The 22,500-nt window shown below is 39.3% G+C and overlaps 1 pseudogene; it reads right to left on the bottom strand.

Moving 5' to 3' along the window:
- Positions 1–22,500, bottom strand: part of LOC109056765 — a 322,386-nt pseudogene that overhangs the window by 230,824 nt on the left and 69,062 nt on the right.

The raw sequence follows: 22,500 nt of genomic DNA, 5'->3' as shown, positions 1-22,500 counted from the left end.
TGCTCAGGTTCTGATCTCAGGACAGAATCAGCTCAGGTCTGATCTCAGAAACAAATCAGCTGACGTCTGATCTCAGGACCATATCTGCACAGGTTCTGATCTCAGGACCCAAAAAGCTCTGGTCTGATCTCAGGACCGAATCATCTCATGGATGATCTCAGAACAGAATCAGCTCAGGTATGATCTCAGAACAGAATCAGCTCAGGTCTGATCTCAGAACAGAATCATCTCACACATGATCTCAGGAAAAAATCAGCTCAGGTCTGATCTCAGGAAAGAATCTGCTCAGGTCTAATCTCAGGACAGAATCAGCTCGGGTCTGATCTCATGAATAAGTTTGCTCAGGTCTGTTCTCAGGGCAGAATCAGCTCAGGTCTGTTATCAGAACAGAATCTGCTCATGTCTGAACTCAGAACAGAATCATCTCACATATGATCTCAGGAAAGAATCTGCTCAGGTCTAATCTCAGGAAAAAATCAGCTCGGGTCTGATCTCAGGAAAGAATCTGCTCAGGTCTAATCTCAGGAAAGAATCTGCTCAGGTCTAATCTCAGGAAAGAATCTGCTCAGGTCTAATCTCAGGAAAGAATCAGCTCGGGTCTGATCTCAGGACAGAATCAGCTCGGGTCTGATCTCAGGACAGAATCAGCTCAGGTCTGATCTCAGGACAGAATCTGCTCACGTCTGATCTCAGGACAGAATCAGCTCGGGTCTGATCTCAGAACAGAATCAGCTCAGGTCTGATCTCAGAACAGAAATGACCTCACACCTGATCTCAGGGCAAAATCTGCTCAGGTTCTGATCTCAGGACAGAATCAGCTCGGGTCTGATCTCAGGAAAAAATCAGCTCGGGTCTGATCTCAGGAAAAAATCAGCTCGGGTCTGATCTCAGGACAGAATCAGCTCAGGTCTGATTTCAGAACAGAATCATCTCAGGTCTAATCTCAGGGCAGAATCAGCTCAGGTCTGATTTCAGAAAAAGAATCAGCTCAGGTCTGATCTCAGAACAGAATGACCATCACAACCTGATCTCAGGACAGAATCAGCTCGGGTCTGATCTCAGGACAGAATCAGCTCAGGTCTGATCTCAGGACAGAATCTGCTCACGTCTGATCTCAGGACAGAATCAGCTCGGGTCTGATCTCAGAACAGAATCAGCTCAGGTCTGATCTCAGAACAGAATGACCTCACACCTGATCTCAGGGCAGAATCAGCTCAGGTCTGATTTCAGAACAGAATCAGCTCAGGTCTGATCTCAGAAACAGAATGACCTCACACCTGATCTCAGGGCAGAATCAGCTCAGGTCTGATCTCAGAACAGAATGACCTCACACCTGATCTCAGGGCAGAATCAGCTCTGGTCTGATTTCAGATAAAAATCAGCTCAGGTCTGATTTCAGAACAGAATCATCTCATGTCTGATCTCAGAACAGAATCATCTCATGTCTGATCTCAGAACCGAATCAGCTTGGGTCTGATCTCATAACAGAGTCTGCTCAGGTCTAATCTCAGGACAGAATCAGCTCGGGTCTGATCTCAGGAAAGAATCAGCTCGGGTCTGATCTCAGGAAAAAATCAGCTCGGGTCTGATCTCAGAACCGAATCAGCTTGGGTCTGATCTCATAACAGAGTCAGCTCAGGTCTGATCTCAGAACCGAATCAGCTTGGGGTCTGATCTCAGAACAGAGTCAGCTCAGGTCTGATCTCAGAACAGAATCATCTCATGTCTGAGAACAGTCACCTTTGCTGATGGATCTGATCTCAGGACAGAATCAGCTCGGGTCTGATCTCAGAACAGTCACCTTTGCTGATGGAATATTAGCCACCTTCACAGCTGCCAAATACAGTTATTTCCCAATCATTTTGTCTTTATTTGTTCACAGTGCTGCTCATCTAGTATATTAGTGATCTAGTATTTTAAAATTCTAATGAAAACAGTAAATAATATGATGTCATTTTAACCTTCTAAAATTCCCATCAAAATACAGAACCATGCAGCTTTAATGAGCACTGAATATCTGTGTCTCCCCTACAGAATCTTGGCATCATGTCTGACAATCTTCCCTCTCGTTCTTTCTCTTCTCTTTCCCTTTCTCTAAACGTCCATCTGTTCTTCTCCCCTGGGCCCTTATTATTCACTTCATCCAGGGGTTTCACTGCCCTCTCCTCTCCTCTCATCTCCTCTCCTCTCCTGTATGTTCTCCGGGCTCAGTTTCCAAATACACACACACACACACCACCACACAGATTCCCCTCTGCGCTCTCTGGAAACTTCGGCACCATTTTGTTTCCAGCAGGTGCTGAGCTGTAAATAGGTCACTGATCCGGATCCGTAATGGTGGTTGGAGTAAGTTTGCAGATTGATTTTTTTTGTGGACAGTTGAGTAACTGGAACACAAAGGGGCTCTAGAGGTGGGGAGTATCTCTGGCCCGATCTGTCCCATGACCCCACAGTCGCTCCAGACTTCCTGTTCAGCTAGGCGTGATGGCTGCACACAGAGCGTGTTCACACAGACAGGTGAAAAAAGCTCTTACTGCAAGTATTACACAGAGCAGAAGTGCTTTTGTTCGTAATGTGAGATGCTGCATCCATCTCTGACGCATCAAATATTATTTCTTTGACATGTACAAATATCCACATACTCCTATGAAAAATCATTCTTTTGAGTAATAACCTGTATTTTCCAACCCATATTTTACTGGGAAAAAGTAACTTACAACTTATTATTTATAATAATTATTTTGTACATATTTCCGTCTCTGGTGGCGAGCTAAATTTACATTTCAATAAAATTCACATTTACAGCACAGCAGCAAAACAGCAACAGGGAAAGAAAAGAGTCAGTGTTTGTCCCACATGGTATCAACACACACACACACACACACACACACACCAAACACACACACACACACACACACACACACACACACACACACACACACACACACACACACACACACACACACAGTTTTCAAGATTGTTTGGTTGTTTTAGTTAGGTCATTGCAAAAAAAATGTTTTAGAATATAAAAATAGTTCACATGTCTAAAGCTTGCTTGTATTCTCAGTTTCAGTTTTCTATCTGTTGCAACATTATACTTTTCTATTGACAAAACCACTGACATATACTGTAGGTGGTATTTTTTTTCCATTGTGAAAACATCCAGATAAGCATATACAAATGTTCATGTGCAAAATCGATAGGAAAATGATGAAAATTTTCTGAAGTTACAATGAAGTCTATTCTGGTAATTTTTGGCCTGAACCTTTGAGGGGCAATATTTGGAAATATAATTAAAAAAAGACAGAAAAAAGATCACATTTCCCCACTGACTCAACAGCACATAGTGTTTAACACTGATGTCATTCATACATCTGAATCAATGTAACAGAAAGCGCATGTCTTACCTTTCTGAAAACTCTTGGTCACATCTGCAAGCAAATAAAAAGAGAAGGGAGGGAGAAAAAGAAAGAAATGTCAGCATATGAGCAAGTAAACAAGGGACTATTGTGAATAATGACCACGGCCTGTAAGAACACAAACCCTCCTGAACCCACAAAACCTCATTTATCTTTGCGTTTGCTCAAGTTAACATTAATATTTGTCAGAGTCTCTGGGAGACTTTCATTGCTCTAACTATTCATTTTGAGCTCGATTTATGTCTCATTTTGAGATGCCACCGTTCATTTCTACAGAACGACAGCAGGAGGAAACGAGACTGAAGCACAATGAGAGCGAGTCGATGTGTTTGTGTGAACTGATATTTAATCGGTCACTCCAGACTCATTATGTAAGAAGGCCAGAGAGCAGCTTCACCGTACTGACACCCTGAGAGAGAATCCGTCACACACTCACGTGGAGTTCAGCCGTCTTTTGAGGATCATTATTGTTACCTGAAACTATTAACACGACAAAAAGTGCCAGCAAAAAAAAATAAGGCACAAATTCAATCTGTGTGTGACAGGGAGAGTCATATGTATTCATTCAGGTGCTCGTGGAAATAATTGTACGATAGCTCTTCATGTCACTCGCGTTTGAAGGATCCGCAGAGACACTGGAGCTCAAGAACAAAGATTCCATAATCAGATTATCCCCTAAAAAACAAGGTCAGAATAACGGAAGAAAATCCTCATTTCTCATTCTCACCTTCATGTGAAGCTTCTTTTTTGAATTATTTTACCCGTGACCTCCAAACAAACACCAGCAGAGAACCCCAGCACGTGTCTGTATATTCACACAGAATACATCAGACAAACGCAAGATCCGTGAAACACACACACACACACAAACACACACACACACACACACACACACACACACACACACACACACACACACACACACACACACACACACACACACACACACACACACACACACACACACACACACACACACACACACACACACACACACACACACACACACACACACACACACACACACACACACACACACAGGAGATCTGAGATCACAGAGAACGTAATATTAGTGTGATAATCAAATCAGAAAGACTGTTATTACATGTGTATATGTGTGAAACACTGTGGCACTGTGTTCATTATCACATGAGCAGCTCCTGATCTGGTGTTGTCAGCGTCTCACTTCACAGTAAATGCTGCTTCACACAGTTATATCACTTAGAAAATGTTTATTTATTTTTTTCGGCCAAAATCAAAGCTTAATGATTTATCATTTAAAAAAGATAAAATTAAGACAGACAAATACTAGTATTGTAATTTCACTGTTTTTCTGTAAAACAAAATGTATTATTATTTATTATTATTATTTTATTATTCCGTATTCAGTGCAGCTGTAATGAGATTACTGAAGCACAGGATGGGCCGCTGTATTACGTCAGAGCAATAAACTGATAGCAGTCACGTTACGCTCAGCTCTGTTTAGAGTCGCGTCTCATCTAGAGCCGGTTAAACACACGTCTGCTCTGATTGTGTTTCAATTAGCATGTGACAGGAGCATTCCCTCAGTGCATGTTTCACTTTAACCTGACCAGCGGACCGTTAACTAAACCAGCTGCCTTTAACGCTATAGAGCCAAGATGGCTGCTGGACCGAGTCCAAACCACAATAAACATACCGAGAGAGAGAGAGAGAGAGAGAGAGGAGAGGAGAGAGAGAGAGAGAGAGAGAGAGAGAGAGAGAAAGAGAATAAATAGACAATTTCAAGTCTAATATTCTGCTGGTGTTCATTTGCATCATGTTTGAAATCGCACAGAACTTCATAAACACAGTAAGAAATGGATCAAACATTAATACAGCAGAGACGCCGAAATCCTGCCGTAACTCCCTGAGCTTAGCATTTATATGACACATTATCCAAATGAGACGAGGTAAACATAACGATTATATTTCCCCTCTCAGAACTGCTGGAAAAACACGTAAGCAAAAAGAATCAGCTCGAAATTCAAGTCAGACTATCAACATTAATAAACGTCTGTGGAGGAAAAGGCCTGTGATTCACCGACTCACTTCTGCTGCTCCTTTCACCTGTGTGTGTGTGTGCGTGTGTGTGTGTGTGTGTGTGTGTGTGTGTGTGTGTGTGTGTGTGTGTGTGTGTGTTTGATCCAGCTATACTTGTGGCGATGAAATTGCAAAAAGTTGCCTCATTAAAAACAACTCAAATAGCAACTTGTCCTTAAAAGCAAAAATGGCCCAAAGAGACTCAATAATGTCCTTATTCACTTGTGAAGGACTAGAGGCTGCAGAGAGAGAAAGAGAGAAAAAAAAAGAAAAAGTGTACAGTCATCACTGCCATATGATTTACTACTAATTTTCTAAAATGCTTTTTCTGGTCAAATACTCAAAAACAGAATGTGTTTCTGTTCCACTCTCTCCTCAACACCATTAGGTATAAGGTAACACTACTGTTATGAGTTTTTATTTGATTGTTGTTTGTTTGTTTGTTATTTTGCGCATTCAAACCCAAAATATTTTGAAATGTGACAATGTTGACACTCCACATGTTTTGAAAGAGAAATGTCATGCACTACTACTACTAATAATAATAACAAATCACATATCATTACTAATTGTGATGAGTGATTTATCCCAAAACAAACTGAAACAGATCCATATTAAAGGTAGGTCTTGTATCACGGCTCATCAGGGATCTAACTGCAGCGATTTTAATAATATTAGACCAAAAACAACAAAGAAAATCTACAGGGAAACAAACGTAAGGGTAAGTTAACACAAGACAAGGAACTGAACAAAATGAGGGCAAATAATGCACCGCTAGATAATGAAAGTCGAAACAGACATAATAGGTACAACAAATGAGCAGCTGGAACAAAAGAAACATAACAAAACATAGTACAACAAATTATTACACGGCTCTGTGGAATACTTGATTCTAAATTGGTCAGTGTCTACATTCTGAGGTCTGTTATTCCTCGATAATAACTGGTAAAAGCTTTGTGTGTAATAGTTTACTTATGTGGCCAGTAGCCATGTAATAAGTGGGATAATGTACATCCAGTCGGTTGTTATTGCAGAATAACCTCCGCTTCACGTCAAGGTCCTCATCACCCTGTCTGGGGTTATTCTGCGATAATAACCGGCTGGATGTTTCAAGATTCAAGATTTTTATTTGTCACATACATGGTTATATGGAGAACATGTGACCAGCAGAGAAATGTAAGTCAGGTCCGCTCCATGGACAGTGCAATTATTAAAGAACACAAACACAAGAAAATGATACAAAAAAAATATGATATGGAAAAAGATAAAAAATAAAAAATAAAAAAATAAGATGCTTATAAAAAAAAAAAAAAAAATGTGCAGGACAGTATGTTCAGTATCCCTTACGTAAAACAGCTAAAAGTCCATGAAAAAGAGAAAAACTGTGATAGTACATCCCCATCCTGGCAGCTGCCTCCTGTCACAACACATGAATGGTGGGAGGGAGCGGAAGTAACCATGAGGGAGGAGGTGGGAATGAGGGCTAGGACCCCCCGGCGAAAAGTCCACAGAGGTGATGGTGGTGGAAGACTGCATGGATGAGCCGGTGACGGAGACGCTGATGGAAGAAGAACCCAGAGTGAAGCCTCAGTGGTCAGCCCAGGCAGAACCAGTGGGACGACCAACTGAGGGGGATGCAACAGAGCCAATTCCCACCCTTGTCATGGGGGAGAAGTGGAGACCAAGGTGGAGCCAAGGAGCCAAAGACCCAGGGTGACACAGATGGTCTGGATAACCAAGGAGAAGCTGCAGGGTTGTGGGACCGAGGTGGATCCATGGGGGAGACAAGGGAGCGTGTGGCCAAGGTGGAACTGATGGGGCAACAAACTGAGGCGGAACAGGGGGATCTGAGCACCTGGGCTGAGCTGTGGACTGGGAAGCCCAAAGAGGAGCTGGGGAGCTCTACAGAGCCAGTAGGGAAGGAGGAGCTGTGGTGCTGTTATGGAACTAGCTGGATGACTGGTCTGGATGCATTCTTAGGTCAAGGTGAGGCAGTGTGGGAACTGGAGGGAGCCTGCTGCGATAAAGGAACTTGGCAGCTAGACAGGACCAGTACATTGGAAGGAGCTTGGAGGCTGGGTGGGATCAGCGGGGAAGGAATGACTCCAGATGGGACCGGGACATCCAGACAACCAGACGGGCCGGCAGAGAAGAGGCTTGAGAGCAGGGACAAGGGTGAGAACTGGCTCTGTTGCATCCATTTGATGAGCCATTCCACAGCACTGGACTCCCTGATGGACATGGAGGCGGGCTTCAGCTCTGGGATGAACATCATGGTAGGCTCTGGCTCCATCTTCAGTGAGAAAATCTGGTTTCAGGTATGTGGTGGTCATGGGCTCAAGCTGTGGATCCGTGGCAGGCGTTGGAGCTGGAGTTTGATCCTTCTCCTCACCCACCATGAAAGGGGAACTACTGTGGTAGAGTACACACTTTACATCCTCAAAAAATGACACTTGAGGACAATCCTTCATCTGCACACAGAGTCCCTCGTATAAGGCCACGCTGAGGGACTCATCAGGGTAACGGTCTAACGGATGACATGAGCCGGATCTAAAATCTCATGTGCAAAGTCCCAGATGATTTGAACGAATGCTAGATCCATATTACTGGTACTGTAGGTATTGTGTTCTATCATGGCTAGTCTGGCAATAAAGAAGATTACAGCACTAACTGCAGAAACACAGGGAACAAGAACAAAAGACAGGAAAAGAAGGTGAAACAAACTAAAAGTCCATGAAATAGAAATGACACGTACTATGACTGGTTTAAAATAAAGCAGCACTTTACAATGCTAAGCTTAGGTTTAGTAGTGATAATTATTGATATTTCTAAGCGCAAAGGGGAAAATTTAAAGAATTGAACATAAAACGTTCATATTTATTGATCACTAAACGCTGTCCTGTAAACCTAAATGTCCATGCTAGTTATGGTCCAAAACTTTGGGCTTAAGGTAGAAAATATTACTTGTTTAAAAAAATATTAAAATAGATTTATTAACATGGATAATATATAATGGGACTCTACACAGATTTCTGTTTAGAAGTGTGAAACTAAGCAGTTCCTTTAAGCAGCTTGATTAATAATTGATCACGTCTAATGAACCACCTGAAAAAAACAACTAACCCCAAACCTTTTTTTTTTTTTTTTAATAAAAAAAGAGAAGAGAAAAAAAAAGTTTTTTTTTAATTTTTTAAGAGAGATCGAGATGAGAGAGAGAGAGAGAGGAAGAGAGAGAGAGAGAGAGAGAGAGAGAGAGAAGTAAATGACAAGAGAGAGAGACAAACAGACATATTTGTGAGTGTGTGACATCAGTGTGTACTAATACATCAAAATTCTCTTTTAGCGTTGCATGCTACAGCAGAATATTAATCAAGTGTGTCATTTTTTTCTGTTTAATTAACATCACAGTCACATTTTTGGTCAACAAAACTTTCAGCTACTGGCCTCAAAAAGCTCACTGACATCCATCAAAAACTAACACACACACACACACACACCATAAACTAAACTCAGCCACAACTTTATAGACCGAGACACTTTTAACATTAAAACTATGTGAATTTATGACTCTTTTTACTCTTTTTACATTGCGTTTTGCTCTCTGTATCATCTGTGCTCCCGCAGACTATCACTGCGCTGAAAGACTGAATCAGATTTATACTCAAATCCTCAATATACTGCACATATAAGTATAAATCAGGTTTACAGTTTATGACTATGACAGAACACAAGACTGAAGATGCAGTTCTGAAAGAAGAAGCACTGGAGGAGAGAAAGAGAACTGATCTGAGGTCAGAGCACTGCAGCACTGCTGGAACAACAAACATCTGCATTTTCATTATTTTGTCAGTGGATAGAAGTGCTTATTCAGTATTGATGCATAACCTCAGAAGCTCAAACTAAATATTATATGAGTTGATTTATTTTACATACATTATATATTAGCTTTGCAACCAGTTATAAACATTAGGAAAGCAAAAAAAAAACCCACTGGTAGTTGTCATTGTTGTTATTTTTTCCAGTGCTAAACATTAAGCATACAAAATGAATAAAAAACTGTTTGTCTATAACGTTAATTAAATCCCAGTACAAACAAACAAATAAATAGATAAACAATAAATGCTTTAAAAACAGTTGTGGGACAAAACTGTCCCCTCAGTGAATCTGTCAAGATGAAAACAAAACAAACTGTGGTCCGTCATTTGCATGTCAGTCAGACGGCCAATGCCTGGCTCCGCTCTCACGCTCTCACAGTCTCATTGGCTGTTGCTTATTGCTGATGGATTTCAAACACTCTTTTACACAAAACAGTAATGAGTGTATCAGACCTTCAAACAGGTCTGAAATCTGTAATAGTGGTGTGAAGTGGCTGTTGCCTGTTGTGTGTCTAGATTAAAACTGCAAAGTGGACCAGACCTCATGACAACAGTCAAAAGTGAGACAAAATTCTGACCAACATATGAGCTTTCTCTGACAGTCAAACACCAATCAGGACATGAACTCTACAAAACAACTCAAAACAGCCAGAGGAAAGTTTCCAAGCTGCAAACTGATGTGGGAAAGCGGCTAACAAGGACCTGACGGATGTGTGCACACGCACACACACACACACACACACACACACACGCGTGACAGCTCAGTGCTGCAGAAGTTGACGTTGTGCGGGCAGGAAGCAGCCGTCAGAATCTCGGAAACTGACTCAAGTGAAACACAGCGATACACAGCTGACAGGTAAAAATAACAAAGTTCTGAGAGACTCGCAGTATTCATCAGCGCCGGCTTTCGTCTGCCGGTGAGCGGCGGATCTGATCTGCTCTGCTGTCAGAATGAAGATCTGCCTGTGATCCTGCACCGACTCTCAATCCTTCCTGCTTCCAGACGACGCTCGTTTACCATCACAAAACTGAATTTAAATTACTGGCTTAATTACACGAGATGAGAGACGGGGGAGATATGTGCCTTACATGTGTTTCAACACATTTAGGTACACTTTGTAATAATGTCAAATTAAAAGTTTTACTATCCTAGTACACTTATTTTGATGTGTTGCCTAACATACTAAAGCACATGTACAGTACCTTTAACTGTAGTGTGTTGTTTGATATTCACTGTTCTCCATCAGAGAGCTGAGCAAGTACAGATGAGGTTTAGGAGAGAGAAGGAACCACTGAGTCTCTGTAGATGTTCACATTGAGATCATGAGACAGACTGTCCGCCTCTCTGCCAACACTAGTTTGTCTCTTTTCAGAGACTCTTTCTCTTTTCTGCCAATCTGTGTCATTTCTCTCTCACTGCAGTAACACTGGACACCAGGAAGGATTTTCCCTGTTTCCCCGGCTCACACGCGGTGTGGTCTGTTCTCTCCTGCAGTGAGTGCTTTAAGAGTTTCATTAGTAAGCGATGAGAGGAGGAATGCCTGACTGTAAGTGACTAGACATCCAGGAGGAGAACAGGAGACACGTTCCAGTGTAGAGAGAGATGATTTGATCAGACTACACTATCTGACAACCTTACAGGAAGAAAGACAACCTGATACACTCAAATCTGTGCTGGGCAAGAACTCAATCTCTTCTATATTAGTGGTGGGAGAAAAACTCTCTGCAGCTCCACTCAATCCTCTATCACAGTCTCAGAGAGGTTGAGCAGGGGGGTTAGCTTATCACCGCTGCCATGACAACCTCACTGCAACTGTTCCGCAGCTGCCATGACAACCTCACTGCAACTGTACCACAGCTGCCATGACAACCTCACTGCAACTGTACCACAGCTGCCATGACAACCTCACTGCAACTGTACCACAGCTGCCATGACAACCTCACTGCAACTGTACCGCAGCTGCCATGACAACCTCACTGCAACTGTACCACAGCTGCCATGACAACCTCACTGCAACTCTAAACAACTATCTAAAACAGGACTGTGACAACCTTAAGACAACTCTACACTATTCAAGTTACACTGCAACTCTCAGTCACCATGACAACCTCACTACTACTCTACTGACTATCACCATGACAATCTCTAAACAACCATCTATAACAACATTGTGACAACCTCACTTTAACTGTACTCATTCCTCTACCAGTCACCATGACAACCTCACTGTAACTCTACTTCCCCTTCTATTATACTCACCATGACAATCTCATGCTCTTCTCCATCCTAGAAACCATGACAACCCTGTCACTGTCATGTAACAGTACATTTCCACTGACTAGTGGACAAACAGTGTGTGGCATTTCCACAGTATTAACTGACATTTGCTCACCTCCTTCAAACTTTAACATGAGTAAGCCAGTCTATTTCTCTTTCTCTCACAGCTACAGAAAAAAAAAAAAAACGTGATTGACAATAGCGGACCCTCACAGCAGCAGTGTGTGTGTGTGATAGTGTAGTGTTATGCACAGACGTCTGTCTTTGTTTACAAGCAGAATTTGTGAGCAATCTCCGGCTTCACAGTATGATCCATGCTTCCACACACACACACACACACACACACACACACACACACACACACACACACACACACACACACACACACACACACACACACACACACACACACACACACACACACAGGCAGAGAGAACAGATGGCCCAGGTTGTTATGTAGGCACAGAAAATATCCTACATTCTGTGTGTGTTTAGCATTAAAAATCACATTTTTTTTTCCATAGAGATGAGACCATAGATGATCACTTGCCCTGAGTGAACATGAATGTGAGACTTTATCGTGAAACACTTTTAATGCTGATAGAACTGCTTTAGGATTCAATATTAGTTCACAGATATTTGCATGCATGACAAAAACATTTATTATTATTTTCTGGGAGAACGATTTTTGTATGACCGTAGTTTATATTACATTACACCACCATCACCATCACACAATGATGTTCCTTTCTTCTACTGCAAGAGAAATCTCTTTAAACAAACTTTGTTTATTGTTTTGGACTAAAATGTTCATCTACATCTTGCTGTACCTATACATATCCAAACACGCCTATAAATACTGAAAAATCTCCCACATGCCTCCCTGCCAGCTGTTGCCATGGAAACGGCCCCATTGGTTGGCACTGTGAGCTCATGGGAGCGCCAAGTAACCGACATCCCATAGTTAACACAGGAGACAGTAGTGTAAATTATATTATTATTAGTGTGAAGAAGTCAACAAATAAAATGATCGATGTTTGTATTTCCTTGCAGGCACATAACACACGTCTACACCTTCATTAGAATAAATGAATATAGAAATAAACAGCACTCATCTGATTCCTCTAAATCCACAGAAAACTCTCGGAGCTGTGTTTGGACTCAGGTCCGATAATTTATTAGCATTTATTAATATTATATTAGTGCTGTGCTCCGCATGTTGAGTTGTATCCTTTTTGATCTAATTTTTCAACCCAGAAACATAAAAAAGAGAAATCTATATTTTGCGTAAGGAAAATTGTTAAAATAAAAAATACAAAGAAAAAATTAAGTTTAAATTCATGATCATTTAGATTTGTGTTGCATTGTGTCATTATTTCATGAAAATTAAGCACATTTGCCCACAACTGATGTAATCCAACGAACAAATCAATCAATAAATATTTACAACTAATATTTATAATAGATAATATGACTAATCAAATGTAAGCAAATGGGCATGTTCAGCACCAAATGTGAATCTTTAACTATGTCATCACATAAACAATCATATGAATTTTCATAAGCCCTAAGAAGACTGAACATAATAATTTCAAGCAGAAATCACTGAAAGTAAAGATAACTTAGAGTTCAGTGAATCAGATGTTTTTAGTTCATTCACTGATGGATTCAGACTGATCCAGCTCAAGTGAGTTGAAACATCTGGATCATAAGAGTCATTTGTTTGTTAGTGAAGAGAACCACACTGTCCGTGATGTACACGTTTTTGCGTGCGAAGGTGTCTTTTTTATTTCATCATATTCATTTCAGACTGCAAGCTCACAACTCCAGGTTAAAATCAAGCATCTTTTTGCAATACTGAAGAAATACGTGTATGATACATAAACAAACTAATGATACAACAATTAAAGAAATGCAGAAAGGTGTGTGTGAGGATTTAGGGTTAGAAGAAAACAAAACAAAAAAATCATTAGCTCGGTAAAAAAAAAACAGAACAGAAGCGAGCGGAAAGTTCCAGCGTGCTGAGAAACACTGTGTGAGAAAGTTTGTGTGTTTAGATCAGAGCAAAGCATGAGAGATCTCAGCGGCTCAGAGTGAATCTCTCTCTAATGCCATTTATTATAACAGAATTATATGTCTCTATGTCTGTAAGTGTGAATGTTCCTGTGTGTGTGTGTGTTATAAACCAGTGGGATGTGATGAATGTTCCTGTCATTTGTGTGCGAGCTTCAGCTGTTCTAGTCGCTGACTTTCAGAAATGCGTCGGGCTTCCTACAGAACACGGTGCTGCAGCTCAATTAGCACTGCTCCGCCGCGACCTTTGACCCCGTCTCTCACCGATCCCACATCATCCAGACTCCTCTTTCAAACTTACACGACCTACAAACTAATGCAGGGAAATGCACAGGCGTCATTTAGCGCGGCAGGATGTTTCTAGCGAGAGTGTGGTTTGGTTTTTGTTGTCAGTGTGTGTTTATAATGAGTGGACGCCTAGCACTAGAGTGTGTTGGTTCGAAAGTTTCGCTCTGCATTCGGTGTGAAGCTCATCAGTGATCTCTTCAGCACATGCTTGTGTTTTATTGTTTTCTTACTCTCCGTTCTATTGAATTCACAAAATGAATAAACATCTTCCCCATCCTGATAGACATCCACTATTATTATTTAGCATTCCTGTCGCTCAAACTGTAAAGCATGAAGATAGCATCGCCAAGGTCATAGGTTTGTGATTAATAGGGCTGGACCAGAATATTCGATTATTTGAAAATTTGTTCAGTGGGTTGGCATTCAATTTTCAATTTTGAGATTCGAATATTCCTTTTTTTTTTTTTTTCGAACCCCTGGCATCCTCCGCGAAACGTTTCTCATTCGCTTGAATATGAATCGTCTATGAGTGAACGTCATGATTTATTTCATCTGGAAGAGAAGACAAACACACCGAAGACCTCAGCTGTGTGGGAGCACTTTAAACTGAGTGAGGACAAGACAAGGGCAGTGTGCCAGATATGTGATTAGAAACTGGCCTCCCACAACAGCTCATCAAGTCTGAAAAATCACCTGAGTTCTGTAACTAGTGCGCCTGTAGTATATTGTTGGTGTAAAAAAAAACAAACAAACAAACAGCTGCTTTTATCTGCCATGTTAATCAGTAATTTTACACACGATTAAAACATGCAGCTAATTTGCTCGGAATATACTTGCAAACACAGCAGCCATAAAAAACGTACAGTAGCCCAGCCTTATAATAATCTGTTTATATTAAAAGGGTCATGAAATGAGAAACCAAATTTGCCTTGATCTTTTGGAATATAAGAGGTCTTTGTACCATTAAAACGTCCTGCAAGTTTCATAGATTAAGACGTCCTCCCCATTATAAACGAGCCATTTATTTAACCAAGCTCTAAAATACAGCTCGTTCTGGACCCATGGTAAGAAAGTGACGTCACGGTGCGAAGTGAGGTTCCAACCATTTGCATATGACCGCCTCCAGCACAAGACAACTACGCTCATTTCGTATCGTTGTTGCGCCGCGCGCCTCACAAGTGTTCAGTCGACGGACAGCGAGTGGGTCTGTGTACAGGAAAAGTACAATGCCACGCAGATGTGCTCAAACATATAAGGTTTTATCATTGCAAGAGCCATTGCTTCGAATGCATCACCAGCTACTAAACAGTTATGCTCAATAATTGATCCATAGGCACTGTCGTTAGCCAATCATAACAGTGGGCGTTAACACTGAACTCTTAAAGAGGAAACAACCCAAAAACAGACTGTTTGAATCAAAGGATGAGAAACAGGTGGGAAAATGTCATAATTCACTACATTTTAAAAGTTTTTTTTTTTTAAAAAACTATAGTAATACTATAATTGCACCTAGGGGACCATAATAATAAAATAAAAAAAAAACATTTCATGACCGTGCGCCGAGTATTGTTCTTAACAGACCTGTGTGTTTTGTATCACTAGTGCAGTGTCTGTTCTCGGAGCATATAAGCCCTTCCCGCGTGAGGTGCGCCGCTTTCGGCTCGCGCTGTTCTGTAGTTTATTAAAAGTTTATTAATTCGGAGCGTGTCGCATGTCCATATTGCACCAAAACGAGACACTGCACTCCCTTGGGTCCGCAACGCAAGTTAGTGTAAAAGTGACTACAAACACATACTTTTGAATGTTGTTAAAAGCCTTTTGTTTTGAGTTTGGGACCCAGTGCAAAAACAAAACCAACACTAACCCAGTAAACGGATGATCTGAATCAGATGCGTTAAAATGTGCAGAGCGGGGAGTCCCCAAGACTGGAGATGAGAACCACTGCACTGACCGACTAACAGTGGCAGAATTCAGAAACTAGTTATTAAATCATATGTCAGTTATGATAAGATAAGAATTATGCCTGCTTGGGCAACTGAACTTGATCAAAATGAACAAAGATTGCAGACGTGATCTATGAATGAATTCAGTCCATATTATTTATGAACAGAAACAGTAAACATATATTTGAGCATAACTTTCAACTATAATGTCATGATGCCACAAGGAGCCCAAATGATTCTCTGACAGCAGAGTATAGAAACCCATGCAAACAGACTAAACTAAACTAAACTAAACTAAAGCAAAAAATAAAAAAAAAAAAAATAATATAATATGAATTATTACTAAAATAAAAATATAAATATTAAAATATTATTAATATTACTAAAATAAAAATAAAAAAACAAATATAAAAATAAAAAATGAGCTGAAATCAAATAAACTAATTACCAACATACTAAAACAAACTATATATATATATATTTATTTATTTTTATCTCAGCTAATTGCCAACATTCTAAAACAAACTATTAAAAATGACAAAAATACACAAGAAAATTGAAAGCAGAAACTATAAAGATAAAAACGTATGAATACTAAATACTATAACAGCATCTGAGTGAACGGTCGGGATTCATAGCCATCCTGTGTCTCATTGCAGAATTTGTGTGGGATAATACTACAACTGAGTGTTTTCAATGCAAACTGCAGGCCAGTGTTTAAAAGACACTTGACATTTGAGGAAACTGCCTCTTTTCCTGCGAGCGGCCGAGCGTTTGAGGATCCTGCTGACATTTACAGGACGATGAGCTACAGATAAGAGCATTGATAGTCGTCCACAGACACGACGTGTGCTGAAGACCTGTCCCTGACCGTGTTCACAATTAGATGCAAGTTTAAATAAAGACTGTTAGGTCTTATATGAACGTCATTAATAAATTCATAAAACAATAACACAAAAACAAAAACCTCCTAAAAAGAAGAATATATTGAGGTCTTGTTTCATATTTTTATCATCATTAAAAAAATTTACATATTTTTATTATTATTATTATTATTTATATATTTATTTATTTATTTCAATAATGAATGGGGATTTTATGGTATGAAACCATATTTATGCAATAGTTATGATCCATTTATTACCTGCTAACCACTTTTTGAACCTGAAAATGACATTTCCAATGTAAATCTTGAATGCTTTGGAGCACACACTTAAGTTTGGTCTCTTTTTAAAGAAGACACTTGGCAGATTATTGAGAATAATCAAAGCTATATCTAAAAAAGTTGTGTTCCAAATTTGAAGTTGATATCTCAAAAAAAAGAACTTTCAGTAACACTTTCTTTGGTTGCAGACCCAAACGTGTTATCTTCTTCTTCTTTCTCGTGCATTTGTTTACAGCAAATTATGACAATATTAACATATTTCACTGATTGTTTTGGTGTTCATTTGCTGTTCTCCTGTTGGTTCTTCATCCTTCTTGTCTGAGCTTCTTCTCATTGCTGTTATCTAATGCGCTGACGTGGGTTTGCGTGTGACTTCAGTCCTCTGAGCCGCTGGCTGTGCAGATATTTCTGCTTCTGTTTCACTTGTCTTCAATCCCAGATTCATTTCTGTTTTCAAGAGCAGAACGCTCGACAGCCGCGGGCGGCTCCGAATGAGTAAACATTTCATCTCTCATTGTGAAAGTCGGGATTATTATCTTCTGCCGGCTCATTCTGATGCCGCGTCCTGGAGGCCTTCTGACCAGGCCATGGAAAATCATGCAAAATAAGCCCTGAACGTGTTTATGCATGAATGCCTCATCTTATGAGAACGCAACGCCTCATAAATGAAACATCTGCTTTTGGTTTACAGATGAGCTATAAGTTTCATTAAACACTTATGAAAATCTGACGGACCATTCCATCGCTATTCATCCTAATAAAAATCTCCTGACATGCTCTGCTCCGAATCCAGACTGGACTTCAGGAGCGGATCGGCAGAAGAGCCTTCATAATCTCACAATAAACCATGATTTATGAAAACAGGGAAACTTTCAGGGACAGGCACAAAACAGGGCCTGAAACTCTTAAAGACGTGTCTTGTTTAACCTGCTGAAATATACTCCACCTTATACTCAAAGCTGTAAATAAAGCTTATTGGAGTATCTCTTACAAGATTTTTTTTCTTCCAGTCTTTCTACTTAAATCTCATGTTTAGTTCATTGGTACTTCATTTTTTCTTTGCAATTGTTTGTGAAATTTATGAGCGATTTCTGGGTGAAAATGGTTTAATCCTACACCAGTAAAACCCACACCAAACATCTGGTGTAGAATTTTTTATTTTTTTTCACAATGACAATGAATTTTTAAACACATGCAATTAAAAATTACTATTATTAATTAGTATTTGCTTGTAAAATGTAATCCAATAATCCAATTTTATTTACAACTTATAACAATTAGATTTTACTGTGTGGAAGCTCAAACTAAATATATGAGCTAATTTTAAAGCTTACATTTATTTTGGTAGAACTTTGCAATTTCCACAATTTTAAGTTTGATTCTTACAGTAAATACAGTTTAAGCCCTTTGTGGGATTTTCCCCCTAGCAATAAATGCTACACAGATATTAAAAATTAACAAAATAAAAACAAAAAATTTTTGAAAATTAAAAAAAAACATAAAAATATGCACTAACTAGGTATTTGGGAAACTTAGCAAACTTGTTAAACTATAATGAAACTGTTCATTTCACGAGTTTTGGATCAATCTCACGAGCTCTTCGGCTGTCGGTCGCTGGTGCTGAAGATTTTGTCTCTTTTTTGAAGATTTTGAAGAGTTTGGGATCAATCTCACGAGCTCTTCGGCTGTCGGTCGGTCAGATGAAATATCACACCACACCTTCTTAAAACAACAAAACAGTGAAATACTGCCATCACAAACAGAACGTGTCAAAGCTGAGCATCATCGTAGATGAAATCACAGAACAACAGAACTGATTACTGCGCTCCTTCTTTCATTAACGACGGTAAACCAGACGAATATCAGGAGTGTGTGTGTGTGTGTGTGTGTGTGTGTGTGTGTGTGTGTGTGTGTGTGTGTGTGTGTGTGTGTTTGCCCTTGGTGGATTTTTCTATTACTAGTTCTCATAGACTTCCTCAAATTTCCCTGATGAGGAGATATTCCTCACGCTGCTGTTATTAAGTAGAAACTGGAGCAGATATTCAGCATCTTCCTGACCCATTTAGCAGCTTCACTTTCCGAGGGTTATTTGCTGATGTTAGAGTTGTTGTCGTCTCTCGACTCAGGACTGTTCTCGAGTGTGTCTCATCTGAAGGGTTTTTTAGCTGAAATCAGTCTGTCATGAACACCAGTTAATGACAGAAGACTAATGACTAAAATAAACTTCATCTATCTTCTCTCTCATATTACTGGTCAGAAAGAAGTGGATTCAGCAAAAACACTGCCTTGCGTCTGCTTAGTTAACAAGTGTAGGCCAGATTAATAAAAAAATAAAATGCTTGGTTACACAATGATCATGAATAACAATCAATATTTGTGATATAACTCTATCACCGTATAATAATAATAACAATAACAATAATATTAATAAATGGCAAAATAACCAAACAAAGCTAAACCAAAGCTAAAAGAATGACTACTACTAATTATTATTATTACTATTATTATTATTATTATTATTATTATTATTATTAAAACTATTATTGTTGTGTAGTTATTTTTTGGTTTAGTTTTGTTTTATCTGTTTTTGCTTTTATTATTATAAATCATTATTATAAACCAGTTGTATAAAAAAAAAAAAAAAAAAAAACAAAAAAACAATTTTAGTAGATACTAAAAAGAACATACTATAATGTAGCAATAATACTACTACTACTACTACTACTACTACTACTACTACTAATTATTATTATTATTATTATTTATAATAATAATTATTATTATATTATTATATATTATTATTATTATTATTAACTATTATAATTAGTGTTTTAACAAAATTTTCGGTTTCCAATACCAGTGAAAATCCAGGGTTCTAAGTTATAGGAGGATTACATAGTTAATAAAGACACTTAATTATAATGCTCATTATATTAGCGTTATGCGCCAGGGCCCTAGAGTGCGACAATTTGGTGGGAACATGCGAAATCAGAGGTCGCACCGGTGCGACCAGCCGTTCGAGAAAAAAGTCTCTGTGACTCTGGTGGAATCCCTGTGGTTCAACAACAGACACTAGAGCCCTGCATTTCAGCCCGAGCCCGACGGAACCCGACTTTTTTAGACTTCTCCTTACTTTTATATTTTAGACATCCATCAATTAGTGATGAAAAAAAAATTGCAGCGCTGGTGGAAACAACACAAGACCGTGCTCCGCGACTGTCAAGAGCAGCTCGAAGGTGTTTAGTGTCCCGCAGCACCAGCGCAGCTGAACAGTTCTGTGTTCAAATACACACAATAGACTCAAGCTTGCCGCAAAGCACCGGCAAAAGTAACTACCATAAATGTGACAGGGGGGAATAGTAAGGAGATATTTGAATTATATACTAATAAACTAGTGTTTTCTGAGTCTGTGTCACAAGGATGAAGTTGCTGATCGTGACTCGTCATCTCATTAGACGCGCCTTTAGAGAGAAGTGCATCTTTACAGATTATGATTATAATGAAAGAATTTTTATTTTTGATTTGTTTTATTTCGTTAAGTAATTATTTAAAGCTTTCTATAGATATATTTATCATGTCTGTGAAGCATGTTTTAACTGAGTTCCGGTTCATTTTTGTACTCCTGTTAAAGACGAGACGCAGAAAGCGCATCGTGTTTGTTTTCTTTATTTCATAAAAGCACAACGTTTTGTTGATATTGTGAGTGCACACAAATAAAAGTAGACCCTTTGCAGTAACAAATTATTACTATTACCTTTATGAGCAAAAATTACGGCGTATCCACTGAAAAATATGCAAGTGATCACGCTGGCGTCTCCATGTCCTGAAGCGTCTCCGCACAAACTATTGGATACACCGCACATTTATCTGGTTCTAACGTTTAAACGTTGTTATATGCTTGAACTGTTTATATCTATAGATTTTATTTTAGGCGAGTCGTGATGATTTGAGAAGGCTAAATTGATCTAACATAGGCTCACTGTCTAACGCTGACAACTTAGTCGCTACTTAAAAAATAAAAAAATAAAACTTATATTTAACAATCAAAAAATGATCCAAACATTTTTCTAAATTAACTTAATTAAAAAATATATATAAATAAATAAATAAAAAAAATAATGAAATATAATCACTTTGCTATTACATACAAAACTGAACTATTGTAATAGCTGAGACAGTAGTATAAGCTGTTTAGGGAGTGTTCAGCTGTTCAGATCAGACACTAGAGCATCCCTTCATTCAGACACAGTGAAGATCTGATCAGAATCAGTGTAGAGGGGCCAAGTCTGGAAGATTTTGATGCTAGAGAGAGTTTAGCCAGCTGGTTTAGCCAAGGCCAAAGATCAAGAAGACCAAACTACAGGAGCTGGTCATCCGAGGGGCATGTGACTGCAATGGAGGATAGTCCATAAGACACCGAGCCATGAGATGTTCAGTTTGAAGCCCTTAAAAAAAACAAAAAAAAAAAAAACATACTGAGATGTTTTTGAGTTTAAATTTCAGCTCAGTGAAGCACTTTAAGCACCAACACTTTTTCAGTAAGTTACCTTTCTTGTAGAATTGTGCTTTAAATAAAGAACTTTATGTTGACCAGATTGTTAGTTAATCATTTACAAGTCAATATTGCCTATATGGACAGTGATTTAAAAAAAAGTGAACTTGTAAAACTGTGGTGTTACATGCAATGCGGTCGAAAATTTGGGTGCACCTAACTTTTGTGCTGGTGCACTTGAGAAAAAGGTTAGGCGCACCAGTGCAACCAGTGCAAAATGTTAGTCTAGAGCCCTGTGCGCGGTTATGCTAACAATTAACTACTCTAATAACAGCGTTCATTTCAATCCTACATTCAAATTAAAATATTTCATAGTATTCATAACAGAAGCAGTGTATCCCACAGCAGCATATGCAGATTCATTCTCTGCCAGCAGGAGGTGCTTGTGGAGCAAGAGAGAGAGGTTTCCACGGTAACGGCTGTAATCAAATAAGCGCTGAGTCTGCGCTCACAAACACTGCTCATTACAGGCCAGATTAAAAGACAATGACATCCATCATTTTCTGAAGACAGTCGGTTTTCTTCAGAAATACAGTGACATAAAAACACCCGCACCGGGTTTAGACTCTGACACGTGCAGTGTTCATGTTTATTCAACAAAGTCAAAGCCTTTAGGAAAATCTGTTTGTTGCGGTCAGTTTTGATATTTCCCAATGTAAGGGAAACACTGTGAAACTTAGCTGCCTGAACTCTTTTATTGGATCTGGGTGTCTGTCTGTCACAAAAGTTTTTTGTTGGTTTGGTGTGTTTCCTCCTTTTGATGTCACCTCATCTCAGTGCTTTTATGAAGAGAGCGCATCTGCGCACCTTTCGGATAGCGCACCAAGAACCGGGTTGACCGGGTAC

The sequence above is a fragment of the Cyprinus carpio genome, chromosome A7 (assembly GCF_018340385.1).
Source record: "Cyprinus carpio isolate SPL01 chromosome A7, ASM1834038v1, whole genome shotgun sequence".
NCBI lineage: Eukaryota > Metazoa > Chordata > Actinopteri > Cypriniformes > Cyprinidae > Cyprinus > Cyprinus carpio.
The sequence above is the reverse complement of the archived record's forward strand: the minus strand, read 5'-3'. Positions and strand labels throughout refer to the sequence as shown.